Raw genomic sequence first — 21898 nt, 5'->3', positions numbered from 1 at the left:
GCTTCCTCTAACCAATGTCTCCACTCCTTGAAAGCCGCCTTCATGGCTAAGAGTTCTTGATTGCCAACATCGTAGTTTCTCTCAGCTGCAGATAACTTGCGTGAGTAGAAGGCACAGGGATGGAGTTTGGCGGGAGATCCTTGTCATTGGGAGAGTACCGCACCAACACCTGAATCAGAGGCATCAATTTCCAACACGAAGGGTCAAGTGGGGTCTGGATGAAGAATGGGGGCAGTAGCGAAGTGCCGTTTAAGGTCATCAAAAACTAAAGTTTAGTTTCTGGGCTTTACCTCGGAGCAGTGAGGTTAGTGGGGCCACCACAGAGCTAAAACCTTGGATGAATCATCTGTAGAAGTTGGCAAAACCAAGGAAGTGCTGTAGTTCTTTGACTGACACAGGCAGTGGCCACTGCAGTACGGCTTGTACCTTGGAAGAGTCCATGGTGACCCCCTCGGAGATGACATACCCCAGGAAAGAGATGGTAGACTGATGAAACTCGCATTTCTCCATCTTGGCATAAAGTTGATGTTGGATGAGGCGGTTGAGTACCACTCGGACATGCTGAATGTGCTCATCAAGGGAAGAAGTGTATATCAAAATGTCATAAATGTAGACTATAACACATTTACCAGTGATATCGTGAAAAATGTAATTTACAAAGGCTTGGAAGACAGATGGACTGTTGGAAAGTCTGAAAGGCATTACCTGGTATTCGTAGTGGCCGATGTGTGTAGAAAAGGCTGTCTTCCATTCATCCCCCTCCCGGATACGGATTAAATTGCAGGCGTTACGAAGATCCAATTTGGTGTCGATTTTGGCATTTCGTAACTGCTCCAATGCTGCTGGTACCAGGGGAAGGGGATAGCGATACATGATGGTAACAGTGTTCAGGCCTCGGTAGTCAATACATGGACAAAGACCCCCGACCTTCTTTCCTATGAAGAAGAAGGCAGCAGAAGCAGGAGAAGTGGATGGTCGAATTAAACGTTTTTCAAGGGACTCCGAAATGTACTCCTCCATAGCTTTAGTCTCTGGTTCGGATAGGGGTATATCTGTCCACATGGAGGAGAGGAGCCTGAAGGTCGAAGGTCAATGGCACAATCACAGGAATGGTGAGGAGGAAGCTGTGTAGCCTTAGATTTGCTGAAAGCCTCCTGGAGATCAGAATAACAATGTGGTAGGATCGAAATCTCCTATTCAGGGGGAATCATCATGGTGCTTACAGGAGGGAGAGAGATGGGTTCAGGAAGGTTGAGGCAAGACTGGAAACAGGAAGTACTCCAATGAGTAATTTGTCCATCTCTCCAGGAGATCTCTGGGTTGTGAAGTCTCAGCCATGGCAGGCCAAGAACAATCGGATTCTTAGGAAAGTGAATGACAAGGAACTGAATCTCCTCATGATGAAGGATTCCAACTTGAAGACGAATGGGTTGAGTGATTTTTAGAATCTTGCCAGAGCCCAGGGGTCGTCCATCTAGCGCTGAGACATGTAGAGGAGGGACACAAGGGACAAAAGACAAATTTAGATTCGTGGCGAGACCCAGGTCAGTAAAGTTACCTGCAGCCCCTGAATCTAAGATGGCAGATAATTGATGTTCACTATTTTGAACATACAATGTAACAAAAAGTTCAAACTGTTCAATAAGAATAGTGTTTGAAATTTCTAAACTCACTGCCGTGTCCCCCTTCCTAATGTACCGACTGTCCACAGTAAATATACAATCTCTCTCAAAGACTGCGTTGTCGTTCCTCGGAGGAGAGAGAGAAGAGTGACCCACTTGCATGGGCTCGTGATGACTGGTTACAGCGATATCAGAGTGAAGTGTCTGAAGGGAACTGACTGGACGACGGGCTCTGAATAGATTCAGGCGAATGGCTAGTTTGATGAATTCATCAAGAGATCTCCCCTCATCATGACATGCTAGCTCAGTCTGAAGATCAGGATTTAACCCCTGACAGAACAACAGCTTCAATGTGTCCTCCACCCACACAGTTTGCGCTGCTAGCGTGCAGAAGGATAAGGCGAATTCAGCAGCAGACCTATTCCCCTGTTTTAAACTCAATAGAAGTTCTCCCGGGTCCTTCCCACCCTCAGAGTGCTCAAAAACCTCCTGAAACGAGCAAGAAAGTGAGACAGGGACCCCTTTAGAATGTTCTCACTACTCCAGAACTACCGTAGCCCAGTCTAGTGATTTTCCTGACAGCAGTGATACGACGAAGGAAACACGAGCTTCATCATTGGGATACGTGAGAGGTAGTTAAGACAGAAAAAGCTCACATTGTAAGAGAAAACCTCGACACTTACTGGGTGATCCATCAAACTTTTCTGGAAGCGAGAGTCAAGGATTGACAACAGCTGAAGAGTGCATTGTGCAGCCGGGAGAGTTGTTAGTGGAAAAACCCTTCGGAGATACTTGCGGGTTTGGCTGCATGGATTAAAAAAATGTCTTCCGTGATTGAGGTGAGCTTGCACAGCTGCTGGTGGTGACTGGTAAGCATGGCTGCTTGCGCTGAATCAAGCTTATGTAACTGTTGGAAAGCTGCTGGATCTAAGTTTGGCGAAGTCTTCTGTAGCAAGGACGCCAAGGCAGGAGTGTTAAGATCCATATGCAGTTTTCATAACAGTATAAATAGTAAAACAAAGTAACAAAACAGAGAAAAAAAGGCAGGCAGTGGTTCAGTACACAGGCAGACAGTCCAGGAAGGCTAACCAAGTAAATCCGATGGGCTGAAGGGTAATCCAGTAAACAGGCAATAGTTTGATACACAGGTAAACAGTCCAGAAAGGCAAACCAAGTAAATCCAATAGGCAGAAGGTAATCCAGTAAACTGGCAATAAATCCACAAAACTCACAAGCAGGCTGGGAAATATGAGAAACAGGCAGGAGTCAAAAAACAGGGAAAACAGGATGGGTAAATAACACTCAGAAATGTTGACAAGGCAAACAAGACTTCGCACTGAATGCAAAAAAACAGGGAACTTAAATAACCAGAGTTAATGTGAACTGGATGTGAGAGTAATCAGTCTGAGTGGAGGATTATTGGAAATGTAGTTCGTGAGAAGTTAGTACTCTGGGGATGGCGACCTCTGGCGGCGTACAGGAGAGATAGCAGGTGCTGCAGGTGTAACACTACTAAATGATTATGAATACTGGTGATAATAACATTAATAAGCATAAGAATTTAGTCTACAGACATTGTGGGGAATATGTCCCACCCCCATGTCCTTATTATTCATAATAGTGGTCTATTGATATGTTTTTTTTTTCTGTGGTTGATTATTAAATTATTATATTTGGTCCCCCCAATCCTGAGTATGTGGTTACATCCTTGATGTCAGCCATGTTATTTATTTATTTAATTTAGCAAAATTGCAGAAATCGTATATGATTTCTTTTGTTGTAGGGAAGAACTACCAGTTCTTGATTGTTTAGTGTGAAATGTTTGCCAACTGCCAGTTAATTTCTTTGCAGTGAATCTTCCAATGAAATTCTGATGTATTGACTGTGCGTATAAGAGCTGTAAACTTTTTATCGTGGTACTTTAATGACGAGTTGGATGTATGTACTGTATAGAAAATGAACTTATTTTGTGGTTTAAAAGACTGTATGAGTAACTGTTTGAGCGAATATAAATAACAGGCGCTTGACCGGTGCAGCCTGTGTCGGCACAAAAGCCGATTTGAATCTGGCAGCTTGTAACGTAACTGGCTGTTGCAGAAACACATTCTGTATGTGTGACGCTACTCTGCGGGGCCCAGTTGGTACGAATGAAAGGTGTTACAACCCTGGGCGTGATGCTATTTTTTGTCTACCAGATGGCGGTGTCTCTTCCAAGGTGGAGTTTAGGAGCATGTTATTCTGAATTACCTGAGATGAGAGCTGGAATGAGCAGCCCATAAAAAGGCCCTTCTCCCCAGTGTGTTTGCCTCCCCTAACCAGCACTTTGATTTGTTTCTGTTGATTTTTTTTATTTATTGTTCTTTGTTTTTCTTTTCATTTCTTTATTACATACTTTGTTACTTTGACTTTAAAATAAATAATATTTTTTGTTTAAATCTTATCCATGTGTGGCCTCCCCTTTATGTTACTCTGCCTTGAGCCGGGTGGTTTGTAACATATGGGGGCTCGTAGTCCGAGATTTTAGCTGGAATCAGGTCAGAAAATATTTGGGAATATTTGTTTTTCACAACACATTATGTGAGAGGTATTGTGTTCCCTTTCGTAGGAACTCGAGCTGTGTAATCGCATTGGGACACACCCTGATTGTCACGTGGTCTGAAGCCCTTATACAATCATGGCAATTTATTGGCTGATGGTGCTTAAGTGACACCCCTAGGGAGCCACATCATGGGCTCCATAAAGGCGCTCGCTTCGTGCCATTGAGTCAGAGTTTCTGTTCTTCAGTGCACTATCTCGTCTGGTCTGTGTTGTACCAATGACTCACATTGAAGCGAGGTTTATTATTATTCTCCCTTTTGAGTGGCAACACAGGATAGAATTTAAGAAGCGACTCATGTCATTTTATACAGTGTAATTTCAAAGCAATTTTGATGTGGTTTTTTCAGACATTACAAGGGTCCGACAGGGACAACGGCACTGTTCTAGGCTCACAATTTCTCACCACTAGGTGATATCCCCACTTGTTCCAGTTCCACGGATTCCAGATTGGAGCTCTGTGTGCAGGGGCAGTTTGGGATTTCGGCTTTGTGTCTGAAAAGACAGGAATGTGAACGGACATCGGATTCTTCCTCGTGTTTGTTGCCCTCCCCTTGAGCTGAAGCGTGAGTCTCGCTGGACATGCTTTGAGGCCTATCCCTATTGTTTTTTTCTGTGTCGTTCTGGGAGAATGAACATGAATAAGGCAATGGAGAAGTGGCCTCAACCTTTCTCTCTCTCCCATCCCCGTTCAAAGCGAACTGCTCATGGCGGAGGGGATCATGCATGATCCCCCGGCCGCAGAATGAGGGGGCTGGAATAAGAGATTATTTCCCAACAAAGTGATGGCGAACCGAAGTGTGAGCGCTTCGTCGGTGCTATTATTCTTTTCGGATGATATCAAGAGGTGCAAGGTATTTTATCTAGTTTCTTTGGTCTTTCACACATTCGTAGACCACGCAGGCATTCTGATGAGTCAAGAGATGTGCACTGCTATCTCTGCTCGATTTTTCAGTGGCAGCATGGATGTCACTCTTTTCAGTCAGCTGTTGGATCTGCAAATGATGGTTTTGCAGTCCAACCAAGCACATCGCGTTATGGAATGACTTTGAGCTAATATCCCTCATTTTTCCCCCATGGCTCGCGCTGGGGAACGAGTTGGTCAAGGCGATGCTTTTGTTCGCGAGGGTGTTTCACCTTATCTGGGTACTACTGGTTGTTCCCCCATTATATGTATGGACCGGTTTAGTTCTAACCTGTTTTTCAGTGCACCAATTTAGCTCAGTCTCCCCCGTAATTTACGCTGGCGAATGAGCATTGAATATTTTCAGCTTGAGTTTTGCCTCTGCCTCCATGACTAAGTGTCTCGGGGAATGCATAATATACCTCAGTGTATGATAAAATAGGTCTACACACAAGCCTGACGGGCTTGCTGTGTAACAAAGGATGAGTCCATATTCAGTGAATGAAATTAGACTGTATAAACATATCTGTTTCTCTCCTGTTTGCCCTTCGGTCAGTATCAGGATGAGTTCGCCATTGTATGTGCCTCGAACGTCCGACAACCAGAATATGGTTCAGTTTTCCCCCGCAGCTTTCTGGGGAGTGAACATTATTAAAAAAAAAAGCTTCCCGAATTCAGCCTCTGCCTCCATGTCCAAGGGTCTCGAGACATGCACAACAGAATTCGATGTTCATCGAGCACAAGTGTACACAAAACATACAGTATAGTGAACATATGCACCTCACCTCACCTTATCCCTCCATATAAATGCTGGGACCATTGTGGTGAGCCTTCTTGCTCTCGATTCCCCTCCATGTTCGCACATTCTTCCCCGTTCTATGCTAGGGAAGATGGCTTATCTGGCGTCCTCTGCTGTAAATACATTCAGAGTGACTTATTTTTAAACTGCCTGATCTAATTCTGCTTCTGTCTCCATGACCAAGGGTTTTGGGAAATGCATAACATAATTCGATGTTCATCGAGCACAAGTGTACACAAAACATACAGTATAGTGAACATAAGCATCACACGTTGTCCCCCCATAATGAATGCTGGGGCCAATGTGGTGAACCAGTTTTCTGAAATAAACATTTCCCCCAATGTTCATATACTTTCCCCCATCAAATACCAGAGAAAATTTTTATTCTGTCAGTGTCCCTGCTATAGATATTTTCAGGGCACTCATCATTTATGCTTAAATACAATAAAGGCAAAAACATTATCAAATTCCCTTCAACCAGCCACAGTAACAGAGGAGTGAAGTCTTTCCTCCGCTATGCCGCAGGTTTGGGGGCAGTCACCAAAAGTAAGCCAAGCGCAGTGGTTACAGGTCAAGCTGCAGGCAAGAGCCATGCATTAATCCCTCTGTCTGCCTGTCTGTCTGCTTGGCAGCAGCTGAAAGGCATTTCGAACTGGATACTTCAAACAATAAAACATGGTTATGTAATTCAATTCAGGCGAACTCCGCCGGTGTTCAGTGGGGTTGTTCTGACAGACGCTTCTGATTTGGGAAATTCATTCTCTCTTAGAAAAAGGGGCACTATAGCAGATTCTCCCTTCTCAGAGAGAGTGCGGCTTTTACAGGTATTATTTTCTGGCCCTGAAAAAAGTCGGCAGCTTGCGTCTCATTTTGGATTAGAGACATTTTGCATTCCATACTAGTGAAATGTCAATTCGGAATGCTGTCAGAAGCAAATAATGTCACAAGTGCAGCCGGGTGACTGTTTTGTGACAATAGATTTGAAGGATGCTTATTTCCATATTCAGATTGCACCGAAGCACAGGTGCTTTCTCAGATTCGCTTTAGGGGGCAAAGCATACAAATTTTGCATCCTTCCGTTCGAACTTGCGCTGGCACCATGCACTTTCAAAAAATGCATGGTTGCGTCTTTGATGCCCTTGAGGCTTCAGGGCATCCGCGTTATGAATTATCTCGACGATTGTTTGGTGTTAACCCACTCAGAGACTTTGGCTGCCAACATCAAGATCAAGATGTCATTCTCAGCTGTTTGAGCAAAATAGGGCTGTGTGTAAACCTAGACAAGAGTGTCCTGTTGCCAAGGCAACAGACTCTGTTTCTAGGAATGGAGCTAGATTTGTGGGTGATTCAGGCACGTCTGTCTCCAGTTCGTTTTCTGTCACTCTACCGGTGTCTAGTGATGTTCAGAGTGGGACGTGTTCTCCCTGTGAGAACATTTCCCAGGCTTTTGGGGCTCATGATCGCATCTTTCGCTGTCATTCCCCTGGGCATGTTGCATGTGAGACCTTCTCAGTGCTGGATGAACTCCATAAAGGGACTTCAACCACTGACGCATGCATTCCGTCTCTTCAAAGTGACACGTGGGTGCTACCGAACTCTGTCACCATGGAAACGGACCCGCCTTCTGATGTCGGGCATTCTGTTGGGTCAGGTGTGTCGCAACAAAGTTATAATGACAGACGCCTCTTCCATGGGTTGGGGCGCTATATACAAGGGTCATCCAGCCTGTGGGGTTTGGACGGGCCAGCGGCAATATTGGCACATAAACTGTCTTGAGTGCTGCTGGTGTTAATGTTTTTCCACCCAGAGATTCAGGGCAGTCATGTCCTTATCTGGCTGGACAACAGGACAGTGGTGTCCTACATCAATCGCCAGGGAGGAGTGCACTCTCATGCCATGCTGAGGCTGGCATATCGCATTCTTTTGTAGGCATGGGAAAATATGCTGTCTCTACGAGCCATGCATGTTCTGGGCTGGTTAAATTTGGGGGCAGATCTCCTGTCCAGACAGGGCTTGATGCCCTGAGAGTGGACATTACATCCTCAGATTATGGAACAAATCTGGAGATGGTTCGGCAGAGCGGAAGTGGATCTATTCGCTTTGAGGGAGACGTCACACTGTCCCCTCTGGTTTTCCCTCTCGTCCTCAGCACCGTTGGGCATTGAGGGTTGTTCATCAGTGGCTGTCAACACATCTTTACACATTTCTACCGATCAGTTTGCTGCACACAGTTCTGCAGAGAGTTCGGGAGGATCGGGTTAAGCTTCTGTTAGTGGCGCCATTTTGGCCATCTCAAGTATGGTTTTCAACTCTGGTCTCTCTCCTGGAGAAAGTGCCTTGCGAGATTCCAGTCAGAACAGACATGTTGTCTCGGGCACGGGGAAGCATTTGGCACCCCTGGCCAGACTTGTGGAAATTATGGGTATGGCCCCTCAATGAGGTGAACTTTTGAGTGATGGGTTATCCCCGCTGTGGTTAATACCATTCTGAATACTAGAGCTCCTTTAACTAGAAAGCTTTATATATTCAAGTGGTGTATCTTTGCTTCTTGGTGTACAGCACGAGGTGAAGATCCAGTTCACTGCCCTGTCGGTACAGTGCTGGATTTTTTTAAGAGCAAGAGCCCCGGCAATGCTTAAAGTCTGTGTTGCCGCTATAGTGGCTGAGTATGCGCTTATCAGTGGAGTCTCTGTCAGTAGACATTCTCTTGTATCTCGTTTTATGTATGGGGTACACAGGCTTAGACCTTTTCATCCCATCTGCGTTCCTTTCTGGGATTTATCTGTTTTTTTAGAGGTGCTCTCGTGTGCTCCGTTTGAGCCCTTGGCAACAGTCTCTGATAAGTTTCTGACTCTTAAAACAGCCCTGCTTGTGGCATTGGCGTCATTTAAAAAGGTTGGTGATTTGCATGCCCTGTCGATTAATTCCTTATGCATGGATTTTGTGCCAGGGTGTTCAAGGGTGTTGTTAAGACCTCGCTTGGACTATTTGCCCAAGTTCTACATCAGTTCACTAATAAACTATTAATTTTCAGGCTTTCTATTCTTCCCCATTTGAGTTGGAGGAGCATGAAAAATTTCATAAGCTTTTCCCAGTTCAGTCACTGTGAGTTTATATTGACTGTACTAGCTAGTGGCTTAAATCAGAGCAGTTGTTTGTGTACTTTGGTGGCCGCAACAGGGGTGTTTCTGTGTCCAAACAAAGACTGTCTCATTGGCTTGTTGATGCAATTTCAAGTGCTTACGAAGCGTATGGTTTACCTTCACCTCCAGGTATTCGACCTCATTCTATGAGGAGCATGACATCCTCATGGGTACTGGCTAGAGGTGCGTCCTTGTAGGGAATTTGTATGGTGGCAGGATGTTCCTCTTCGCATACTTTTGTTAGATTTTATAATCTGGATGAGGGTTTGACTCCTGCTTCCCAGGTTCTCTATGCTGGTATAGGAATATACATAATTCCATAATTTAGCTAGCTTGTGCACCACTATATGCTTGCCACACGGGCACAGACAGTTGGCAGCTACTGTTCACATAGCATGAATGTGTATCATTCCTCATTCATGTACAGTTCCTATGAAAGGGAACATCTCGGTTCTGTGAAGCGTAACCCTGGTTCCCTGAGTGGGAACGAGATGCTGTGTAAGCTGGCCATACACTCTAGCAGCTGCACAGGCTCATGCCTTCATGCAGAAAATCTGACTCAATGGCGTGAAGCGAGCACCTTTATGGAGCCCATGACGTAGCTACCTAGACGTTAGTGTTGGTTTGAAATATTTGGATGGGCCTGTTTACTAGTTGGCAAGTCAATCATTTAATGGTATTTGATTGATTGTAAATTGGGCCTATTTGGTTTTGGGAGTGCTGCGTGGATTTATTGTTTGGTGAAATTTTTTTATTTTGGTTAACTTTGAAAATATTTTTCCTTTTGTTGGATGTTTTTCCCCCTGGTGCTGGAGACGGGAATGCCAAGATGGTCCTGCGGTCAAAGTTCCAGTACTTTGACGGGGTTAGCTTTTGCTGCACATGATCAATTACGGTGAGTGCGAGATTGTGTTACGTTTGCTGGAGAAAAGGTTAAGTTGTGGTTTAAGTGTTACTTTAGTTTGTTATTTTAGTTTATTGTTTTTGGTGTGTTGGACGTGGGTAGACTTATTAGCAGTTTAGCTGCATGTGGGCGTACCGCTAGGGTTAAGATTAATTAATTGGTCTGTTAGTTTAGATATGGGGCAGCTCCTAAACTTATGTTTTCTCCCGGCATTGCTGCACTGTCTGCACTGCTCCATTGGTCATGCGCAGTCAAGGGAATTTGGGTAAGTGGGGATCAATAATTTGTTTGATTGGGCTCTTTTTCAATTGATTCTAATTGGTAGGTAATTTGGTTGGCTCAGTAGAAATTTGGAGTTGTGATTTTTTTAAGTTACAAAAATGGATAGGTTGGAGGAGTTTTTGTTGCACCTATGGAGGAAAGACTTGATTGTCTTACGAAGGTTAAGCTGTGGAGTGCTATTGAACATTTCAATTTTGAGGTATCTTTAACTAAATGTACTAAATTAAAACAACTTAAGAAAGTGGTTAAAGAAAAACTGGTTGGAAGGTTAATATTGACTTTAGATATGCAGTCTGATGAGGAAGTGCTGTCACCGAAAGCCACCTCAACTCTGCATACGGTTGCGGGCATTGAAACTGGTGGGTTAACTTTTGAGCAGTAAAAGAACTCATGAAAAGTCGAAGTCAGGAGCATGAATTAGATCGCCAATTAGAAAAGGTAAGAGCAGAGTTTGAAAAGTTTAAATATCAGCAAAGAATTGAAGAGATTAAATTGGCAGAAGAAGTGGAATGTTTGAGATTGATTGCTGAGGGAAAAATGCCAAGCCGGGGCGCTTATTCCTCAGGTGACCAGCCAAGTTCAAAAATTGGCCGATCATCAGATATCACGAGTATGATTAAATTGTTGCCCAAATTTAACAGAAAAGATCCAGACATATTTTTTTCTTTGTTTGAGAATATGGCTGATGATAGAGCATGGGATGATGCCGAGCGCACTCTCTTTTTGCAAAGTGTTTTTGAGGGTAAAGCACTATGACTGCTCTACAACCTTCTTTACCTGTAGAAGGTTTAGACATAATTTAGGGAAATTATTTGGCCAGAGGACGTGTGTGGGGTGGTGTCCCACCGCCTCCTGTTGTCAAAATGACCCCATTTCTCTCAGCTGAGTCTGATAAGAGTGTGCAAGACATTCCGGACCTGTTTGTATCTTGCGCTGTAACTCATGCCATGAACCTTGCTTCGGGAGATGCAAATTTAAATGAGCGAGAAATATCTCTCATTAAACCAGCAAGAATGCCCGCTCTTCCTCTGTCGATCTCCTGTAGCGAGTTAATCTCGGGTCAGAAAAAAGATGCAGGTTTGGCAATGTTGTTTGCAGAAATTAGGCCCAATGAATATCTAGAGAGTGTTGCTAGTGGCTATTTCATGCAAGATGGAGTGTTGGTTCATAAATGGTCACCATGTAATGACAGTGCCGTGGGTGAACTCATGTTTCAGATAGTCATACCAGCTGACTTGCGTGACTGGATATTACAAACCACACATGGTGATGTAGCTGGACATTTAGGGGATAAGAAAACCTATGATAGAGTGATGCACTATTTCTTTTGGCCTCACTTGAAGAGAGATGTGGCTAGTTTTCTTAAAACATGTCATACCTGTCAATGAACTGGAAAACCTAATCAGGTCATAGCACCTGCATCATTATATCCTGTTCCCGCCATAAGCACTCCTTTTGAACATATGATTATTGATTGCGTTGGTCCACTGAGTCCGTCTAAGTTAGGTTCCATGTACCTTTTGACTGTCATGTGTCAGGCAACAAGTTATCCAGCTGCATATCCGTTACGATCCATTAACACCAAGTCAGTTGTGAAAGTGTTAACCCAATTCATTTCAATCTTTGGTATTCTAAAAACTATCCAAAGAGATAGGGGGTCTAATTTCACATCTGGAATGTTCACTCAAATATGGCAGCAGTTACGTGTTAACCATCAGAAAAGTAGCATGTATCATCCGCAGAGTCAGGGAGCTCTCAGTTATTGCAGTTAATTGTCGGCTTAATTCACTGAGCTTAAAGACTGGGAAGAGGGACTTCCGTGGTTGATGTTGGCCGTGCGAGAAGTTACCCAGGAGAGCACAGGCTTTAGCCCCAATAACTTGGTGTTTGGGAATAGAGTGAGAGGTCCTTTAGAGTTAATAAAAACCGAGTATCCAGTGAACCTGTTGAAGTCTGTAAATGGGTTTTGACACAAGTTACTTTCAGCAGGTAAGTTGGCCAGTGAAAAGTTGTGTAAGGCCAAATCAAAAATGAAAACCTGGTTTGATTGCAGGGCTGAGCATTTACAATTTAGTCCTGGTGATCAAGTGCTTTTAGCTAAATTTGTGGGCCCTTATACAGTTGTTTTTGAGGTGTCCGAACAAAATGATGTACTGTCAACCCCTGACCATTAAAGATCTACACAGCTCTGTTATGTAAATCTATTGAAACCTTATTACAGTCGTGTGTCCAGTTTCAGAAGACACTGTTTAAGGTGCTGAAGTGAAGTCCGTCACGCTGGTCACAGGAAATGTATCCGCCTCTTCCTTGCAAATGGTGTTTTTTTTGTTTGTGCTCAGGAGGGGAATGTTCCTGATTACTGTGTTGTCCAGCCTTGGCTTTGTAATTCAGAAGAGTTGGACAACATGTTTGGACAATTGCCAAAGGTAAACCATGTAGTGACTGTCTCCTCAATGAAATTTAAAACATACCAATAATTGAAAGAGAAGCGTTGGCATTGATTTGGGCATTTCAGCATTTTGACGTGTATGTGGGTGGTGGTTCAGTACCTGTAGTGGTGTTTTCTGACCACAATCCACTCACAATTTTACATTCTTTGCATAGCCCAAATAAGCGTCTTATTTGCTGGGCTTTATTTTTTACAGCCATACAGTCTGGAGATCTGTCATATTCGAGGGGTGGACAGTGTTATGGCTAATACATTGTCCCGTTCCCTGACTGAATGATGTTGCCAGTTTTACTGCCCTCTCTCTCTCTCCTTACTTTCCCATGTCCTATTTGTTCCGTATTTTTCAAGGCGCCTGAAAATTGCTGGAGGATGGGGCTGTGGATTGGCGAGCAGTTAGAGCGGACTATGTTGATGTCAGCTGGTTGAGTTTTTCTGGTGACTGTACAAACATCTTCAATTTTTATTGGATAAGTAGCCTTATTGAATGAATTTTTAAATAAGTATGTTTTGTTTTTTGGTAGGTATCCAAGGTTACTGAGTCGCTCTTCGAGGAGTCTCTGTTTTAAGGGGGGAGGTGTTACAACCCTGGGCGTGATGCTATTTTCTTTCCATATTTGTCTCTTCCAGGGTGGAGTTTAGGAGCAGGTGTTCTGAATTAAAGGTGCACTCAGTAACTTTTGTCTTTGTGTCATCTTGGACTTACACTGACACCTTGCGGCTTGGATGCAGCATCATTTAAAATCAATAGTTTTCAGTTTCAGATGTCATTGTAGAAATGTAGTATTCACAGTCAGCCATGATTATGTTAATCAATGAGTGAAAGTGTCAAATAACATAACGGATACTGAGATTAAGCGAGTAGTAATCAGCTGGTCATGTGATTCGAACATGGCAGCCCCCATATGCGGACCCTCTCCATGTAAAATTAAACAACATTTTTAAGGTTATTGATATGACTGGAGTCTTCATTTTAATGTGAGTGCTCATGATTTCCTACATACAGTATATTGCAAAATTACAATTCATGTCTTTAGAAGTTAAAGAACTTTTTGCACCTTTAACCTGAGATGAGAGCTGGAATGAGCAGCCCATAAAAAGGCCCTTCTCCCCAGTGTGTTTGCCTCCCCTCACCAGCACCTTGATTTGTTTCTGTTTATTTATTTTTTTTGATTTATTGTTCTTTGTTTTTCTTTTCATTTACATTTACATTTATTCATTTGGCAGATGCTTTTATCCAAAGCGACTTACAAGAGAGGAAAAACATAAGCGAATCATCTTAGGAGACAGTGGTATGAAAAGTGCTGTATTACAAAGTATCACTTGCATCATAATAGTATTCAAAACAGAATAAAGTGCAACAGAATTTTTTTTTTTAATTTTTTTAATTACATATTTTGATTGTTACTTTGACTTTAAAATAAATCATATTTTTTGTTTAAATCTTATTCACATGTGGCCTCCCCTTTATATTATTCTGCCTTGTGCCAGGTGGTTTGTAACAAAGGGTTAATATAACGAAACTACAGTAGCTACAAAAACTATCAATATAGAATTGAAAAAAACTCCACAAAAAGATAACAAATTTGCTATTTATTAACAAAGTTATGTTGTTTATTAATAATTAAGTAATTTGAACTGTAATATGGACACTGATGTAAAGATAGACCTTTTTTCTTTACCAGTATAAGTATAAGAAAGAAATATGATGTGAAACATGAAATATAACATAGACAGCCTTATATAGTGATTCTATGAATTTCATTCAGCAGAAGTGATGAAATTGTTCAAAGCATAAAACTTCACAAAAAGAGCCAATAAAAGGGATTTCATCAAAGCTGTTCAAGTCCTGATTTCACTGTAGCCACTTGCTGAGCAATTCTGTGATTAAGCTGTGTGAGTGGTTTAGCAAGAACATATATGCTGTTTGATGTATTTCCAATATATTTTACTGTAAATCACTGTATTTATAGAACCTTTCATATCACTTTTTAGCAATATATTTCTTGTATATTAGTATATTGGTTATGTATTACATTGTATTGAATATACTCTATTAAATATATGTTTTTCTTTATTTTCTTCTGAAACAGCATTACTTTTTTCTTTTCTTCTCAAATTGGTTTACTTTGCTAAAATAATAGCATTTTTATTTAAAGTAAAGCAATTTTGACAGCTGAAGTTTAAATAAAAGGTTTCCAGATGATTTAGCTTATGGCATATCTGTAGCAAATACTGCAGCAAAAATATAAATTGTCCTTGTGTTGAGTACCTTGATCTACATTTCCACTGTTACAATATCACTGACCTCAGCCTTAGTTGTCCTTTGATAGACAGTCTGTGCCTCTCACTCTTGACTATAGCTGTACAGAATATCAGATTTACATTTAAAAGCGTTCTTCTAAACCCTTCATTTGGTTTTCTGATTCAGGCGACAAAACTCTCCTTTGACATAATACAAGGATCTATGCAGTTGGGAAACAGAAGCAAGCTACCCTAAGCCCTTTAATAAATGGTTGTTGTTGTTCACTCTGTCACCAAAGGACCCAGGTGGCATGAAGCTGTCCATTCTGTATTTTAAATGAGATACCATTTTATATTGAGAAACAGCTTTGCCTGCAGTGAAGCTATTAGAATTTCACCTCAAAATTAGGCATTGGGAGTTATTGCATCTGCAAAGTTTTAGTTTTAGTATGCAATGTTTTAGTGCAATAACCATTGCTTAACTGTGACTCCAGTGATTCAGAGACAATTAATAGAGATGGGAAGTCCGATTCTTTTCCGTGAACTGGTTAAACGATTCACCAGTTCGTTTACATCATCACGCAATGACGTCACTAATATGTAATGCTATTATCCCGGCAGATGAAAATACACGGTCAAAACACATTCAAATAAAGTCATGTGTAAGCGCATATAGCTGATTTACATTTTATTTCCTACATTAAAGTTTTTCAACTAAAGCACCCAAGAAGGGCAATGTTGTGCAAACGCAGATGTTTTAGCTACATGTCTAAAGTATATAAAGTAAAAAAGTCTTCTTAATCAACTCAACTTTTCACAGAAACCATGAAAAACCATAAAGAAACGTATATTTCGCTCCCCTCATTCAAGTCATCGGTTCACGCATGCTTGTTATCAGCAGCTCATCGGTTCTCAGCAGACATGTCCAAGACTCCGAGTCCAAACTGTTTTTTCAGTTCAGTGTACTGGTGACTCATCGGTTCTTCGGACATGTCCGAAAGAGACAGTTCTCAGTTCGTGTGTACTGTGTACTGGCTCACGGGCTGTCAGAGACTCGTGACTGTCAATGTAATGTTGATGTGAATTTTTGCGACCAGATAATCATTGATAAATCTATGACAATTATGACACAACATATTTCCAGAATGTTTTATGTGTTATTATCCTTATATGCTGCTCTGTACAGAAGAAGTTTTCATTTCGTCCCCACACACTCCAACTCTCGGTACACGCATGCTCAGTTTCAGGCAGCAGCTTGAGATACTGTTCTCAGTTCAGTGTACTGGTGACTCATCGGTTCTTCGGACACGTCCGAAAGAGACAGTTCACAGTTCAGTATACTGTTGGAGTAACTGGAGCGCTGATAATAAGAAGAGTTGGCAAAAACTGGCATCATAGGGGCATCATAAGATTATATACTCTGGGATATTGGCTCATTTCGAGTAGGAGTGACTGTCAGGAACGTGCGAAAGTGAGTTTTGATTGAGTAACTTGTGGATCAATGTTGACTTGAGCCGCGAACTGTTTCAGATGATCCAGTTCACTAAAAAGAACCGGTTCAAAAGAATGATTTGTTCACGAACCGGACATCACTAATAATTAAACAGCAGTTCTGGTTCTCTAATTTGATTGGCTAAGAGGCTGTCAGACTGTGTGTTGCTTGGCAATATGCAAAGCTTGATGCTTTGGCTTCTATTGGAACTATTTTCATTGGAGAAAAAACAAAAATAACTGGCCAGTTTATGCCTCAAACATTAGTTATACTTCTAATGTTAGATACTTCTAATATTAATATTAATAAAACTTCTTATTTGGAGAAGAGTTGCATGAAAATAACCAAAACTAACAATTCTAAAATAACAAAATAATAATGGCAGTAAGTGATTTGTTAGTACTTACATTTAAAATCACTCTGAAAAATCTATCTAGCTCTTTGTTAAGTGCTCACTGTGTCAAGCAATAGAAAGTGAAAATGAGATCCAAAATGATCTTAATGGCTAATTTTGCCTTCGGGGCCAGAAACACATGCTTTTGAGATAACTTTATTCTAAAGCAAAAGCCTAATTATAGCAACATTTTATCTTAAAGACCTCAGATGCTAAAGCAATTTTGGCCAAGTAATTGAAAGAGAGGGCAGAAATAGCTGTTCAGTTATTTATAAACCTGTACTGTCGTTATTCATACTAAAGGAGGTGAATGTTATGGTCACCATTGCATGGTCAAGGAGAGAGGAATTAAAACTGTGATATACATAATAAGAATTACAGGCTCATGAAATCTGTGTGAAAGCATCATTTAAGAAGAGAAAACTAATAAAAGTATTTTCTGATTAATGATGCTGCCTCCTAATTAATTTTCATGGTCTACTTAAACCATTGAAGTCAATTAGTTTTAAACACTGCATGAATGCAGTCCATTGAATGAAGTGTGGGGCATCACAAATAAAACAGCTGGTCAAGGTTTGTAACTGAACAAATCAGAACGTCTCCTTCAGAGTTGTGAAACGGATCTCTCTTTGTGGATCACGTCTTCTATCTTCATTGAGATTTCAGTGTACAGAGTCCCTGCATGCCCGACGAGAAGTGTATCCTTACATTTATTATTGTATTTTGTGTGTTTTTCCAACAGGCAAAAACAAACCAAAAGAGTAACACTGATATATACATCCTTTTCAGGACAGAATATCGCAAGTGTAGATCCTTCAGAAGACACATTCCACAGGACGGGTACGTTCGCTGTCTTTCATGCCTGGACAGTGCCCACGCTGAAGCAGCATTTGTGGATGTGCAATGCATTCACTGTGAACACGTGCATCAAGACGCTATGTTCACGGTTGGCGTTCTTCTTGAAGGAAGCCACCATGTCTACATCCTCCCACAGCACCCCCGTTGTGGCTCCAGATGGGACACAGGCTCAGACATTGAGTGTGGAGAATTAAGGAAGGCCTCTCACCGGCGCAAGCTTTGCGGGCTTCCTGCTCTCCATCTACAGCATTTTTGCCCATGGAATATGCCAGTGAAGTTCCCCATCACTCTGTTTGAACGGATGGGCGGACATCGCTTGGCATATCCCCAGATGATATGTGGTGTCTATTGCAGTGTGGAAGATGGGGCACGGTACAGTTCAGCAGAACTCTCCAAAAAGTGGTGTGCACCCTAATCGGCTTGTAGGCAAGTTTCATGAGTGAATGCCTCTGCCATGCTGAACCACACGGAGAAGAAGGGCTTTACCACCCTCCCGCAGATGGGAAAGGCATTTGCGGCACACTTATGCCAGGCTTCTAGGGCTGGGTTGAAAATATTGTTTAATTGATTTTAATCGTTGTTCATTTTAATGAACTGATATCGATTTGTGAAATCCCGTGATCGATTTTTTAACGTGTGTGTTTTACTTCAGAGGATGTGTGAACATTATCTGTACTTCGCCTTCCATCCTGAAGATGTTGCCGTCTTTTTAGTTGCTCCTGAGATTAAGACTAAAACTAAGATAAGTCTACATAAGTTTATAAAAACAGAGGATCATGGGGGAAGGTCATGGTAGTCAACTAAACCAGCGCCGGTGAAATTGAAATCTGATGTGTGAAAATATTTTGTGTTCAAAAACCTTGATGGGAAAGATGCGATTGACAAAACCACCATTGTTTGCAAGTTGTGCTCGCAAGAGTTAAAATACTGCAGCAATACAACAAGCCTACAAACCATCTGTCCAGACATTGAGCTGAAACGTTTAGCTCCTCTGCCCGGTCATGTGGTTCTGGACAACAACGACTAGACAATGCATTTGCCTGCAATCTACTGTCAAATTCACCACGTGCTAAGAAAATACCAGACTCCATTGTAATGCTAATTTGCAAGGATTTACGCCCCTATAGCATAGTTGAGAATGAGGGATTTCAATCTAATTAATGTATTGGAGCCACGGTAAAGCTGTATACAGCATCACCATTGGATTCTCGTTTCAAGGCCCTTCCCACATTTTTAAGACTGATGAGGGAGGTTGTTGATCTGGAGCAAATGAAATCATTGAATGTAAATTGTATCAGTTTAGAAAGAAAATAGTGTTCTTGGTTTATTTTGATCAGAACTTCCAAATGGTCTTTTCTTTGTGATAAAAATTTATTTATTGAGTTAAATTATTTTTTTATGGTTTCATCCTGATTGTTTAATTGTTTCATCTTTAAGCAGCAGGGAACTGCTGATGATATGACGGTGGTAGGTCTGATCACTGACAATGATGAAACAGCCTACAAAGAGGAGGTGCACACTCTGACACGCTGGTGTCAGGAGCACAACCTCTCCCTCAACGTCAGCAAGACCAAGGAGCTTGTGGTGGACTTTAGGAGAAAAGACAGAGAACACAGCCCCATCACCATCAATGGAGCACCAGTGGAGAGAGTCAGCAGCTTCAAGTTCCTCTGTGTCCACATCACTGAGGAACTCACATGGTCTGTCCACACTGAGGCTGTTGTGAAGAAGGCTCACCAGCACCTCTTATTCCTGAAATGGCTGAGGAAGTCAGGAATGAACCACCACATCCTCACACAGTTCTACACCAGCACTGTAGAGAGCATCCTGACTGGCTGCATCACCGCCCTCAACTGCAAAACCCTGCAAAGGGTGGTGCTAACTGCCAGACACATTATCAGAGGTGAGCTTCCTTCCCTCCAGGACATCTATACTAGGCAGTGTGGGAAAAAAGCTCGGAAGATCTTCAGAGACTCCAGCCACCCGAGCCATGGGCTGCTCTCACTGCTACCATCATGCAGGCGGCATCGCAGCATAAGGACCCACACCAGCCAACTTCATGACAGCTTCTTCCCCCAAGCAATCAGACTTTTGAGCTCTTGATCTCTCATGATCAATATACATCAGCACTACACTTTATTAATCTCACACTGGACTGTCATAAATTATATTATCTCTTAACAACACACTGACAACTGACTATCAACTGACAGCCTGAATGTCAATACAGCACAATACAACCTACTGTATATTTTATATATACTATTTTTACTGTATACTGTGTATTCTATATTGTATGTATATTCTATATTGTGTGTATTGTATACTGTACATTGTATATTATTATTTGTATATTAGATATGTAAATTGTGTTGTGTAAATCTGATGTTTATTGTTAATTGCTATATGTCTCATCACTGTCATGACTGCTATGTTGCTCGGAACTGCACCTAAGACTTTCACCCACTGTTGCTCTTGTGTATATGGTTGAGTGACAAAAAAGTGATTTGATTGATTGATTTGAACTGATGGTGCTGATGGTGAATCCACTGTGCCTGTTCAGCAGGAGGACAACTCCCTGGGTCCTGATGATGTGGATGATGCAGAAGCCCCAGCATCACCCAAAAAAATCAGAGATATCTTCTGCACTGATGGATCTCCTTGGACCAGTTTACAAACCAGCAGCCAGAGCATCAGAGAAAACTGAGACTGACATTGTAAAAGAGGAAGTGGCAAGATACAGGAAAGTCAAACCTGTTCCACTCAATGAAAACCCACTAATATGGTGGAAGATGCATGCTGAAGAGTATCCTCTTTTAGCACGCCAAGCAAAGTGGTATCTCTGTGTTCCTGGGACCAGTGTTCCTGCAGAGAGATTTTTCTCAACCACTGGCGATATAGTCACAGCACAAAGAAGCTGCCTTAAGTCAGACCATATCGATCAGCTGCTTTTCTTGCACAAAAATCTGGTAATCACCCAAAAATTAGTAGGCTATAGTAAAGAGCTGTTTATGGACAGTTAGTATGTTTTAAAGACACAATGTCCAGGGGCTTTATGAGCCTGTTTTGAAAACTGTTTGATTTCTTAAACATGTTTCAAGGTATATAACTCTGATCTCAGTGCATAATTCTTTTTCAGTTTGGGTCTGTTAACTGTAATATTTAAAAGTGCATTGTTGTTGTTAATGACTTGCACTGTTGCACTTTACTTTAACATTTACAATGTCATGGGTACTTTTTTTTTTTTTTCCAATAAGCAGTTTGTGCTAACTATGTGTGTATTGTATGTGCATATTTATTATTTTCTTGTTACAATGATTGTTACTTAAAGTAAAAAGTAATTGAACATAATTGTGTTGGCCCTGTTGTTAATATGTAAACGTGTATTTCAGTTGCCAGTTTCCAGCATTTATATTTGAATGTGGATTCCATTTTTACAAATTAACATTTTAAATGAAATATTGCTAACTGAATTGATATCGAATTGAATCGAAATCGAAATTGCATCGAATCATAACCGTATTAATCAGAATCTAATCGAACTGGCAAGCTAGTGTCAATACCCAGCCCTACAGGCTTTTTCACCTAGCTGGTGAAGAAGCCTGTAGAGCCCTTCACACTCATCCAGACTGTGCAGACTTACATCCACTCTTGTGGCTAAATCTTACAAGGCCTCAGGACAAGCCATATCAGATCTGCACATAGTGCCATTTTGCTTGTCTTTCAGGGAAAATCCTGGAGGACATGGACAAATTGAATCCCGACCTTGCGCTCTTCAGGAAGTTGCGCAATGTGCATTGCGTTGCGTGCCACTGAGATAACTGCCCTGGCCATTGGAAGATCGCTAGACAATTTTGTGGCACTCGAGCAGCATCTCGGGGTAAACCTTTCAGAGATGCAAGAGGCAAACAAGATAAGGCTTCCTGACACTCCGGTGTCACAGCCAAGCTTGTTTGGAGATACGAACACGTTTTCTCCGAAAAACTATAAGCTACAAAGAAGCACTCTCAGGCTATGAAACATTTTCTGCCTATTCGGGCTGCAGCCACTGAAAATCCATTTCACTCATGATATTCATCAGGGCCACACCCTGCCACTGCTCCTCCAGCTTCAGCCCCATCAAGCGGTGCCGAGCTGGTAGTGAGACTACAGTTCCACAACGGGGGAAAACCCTCGGGCCAGCCAAAGCACTCCTCACTGTCAGATCGGCAAAAG

At 41.9% G+C, this 21898-nt stretch overlaps 1 protein-coding gene across 1 annotated transcript in view; it reads left to right on the top strand.

The window, feature by feature from the left end:
• LOC127429660 (mucin-7-like) overlaps positions 1-21015 on the top strand; it is a 38551-nt gene extending 17536 nt beyond the window's left edge. Inside the window, exon 8 of the mRNA XM_051678772.1 lies at positions 20247-21015. The gene's annotated coding sequence lies outside the window, so the exon portion shown is untranslated. The remainder of the gene's footprint in view (positions 1-20246) is intronic.
• The last annotated feature ends 883 nt before the right edge of the window (positions 21016-21898 follow it).

Source organism: Myxocyprinus asiaticus, chromosome 39 (genome assembly GCF_019703515.2).
Source record: "Myxocyprinus asiaticus isolate MX2 ecotype Aquarium Trade chromosome 39, UBuf_Myxa_2, whole genome shotgun sequence".
Lineage (NCBI taxonomy): Eukaryota > Metazoa > Chordata > Actinopteri > Cypriniformes > Catostomidae > Myxocyprinus > Myxocyprinus asiaticus.
This window is presented reverse-complemented; position numbering and strand designations above follow the sequence as displayed.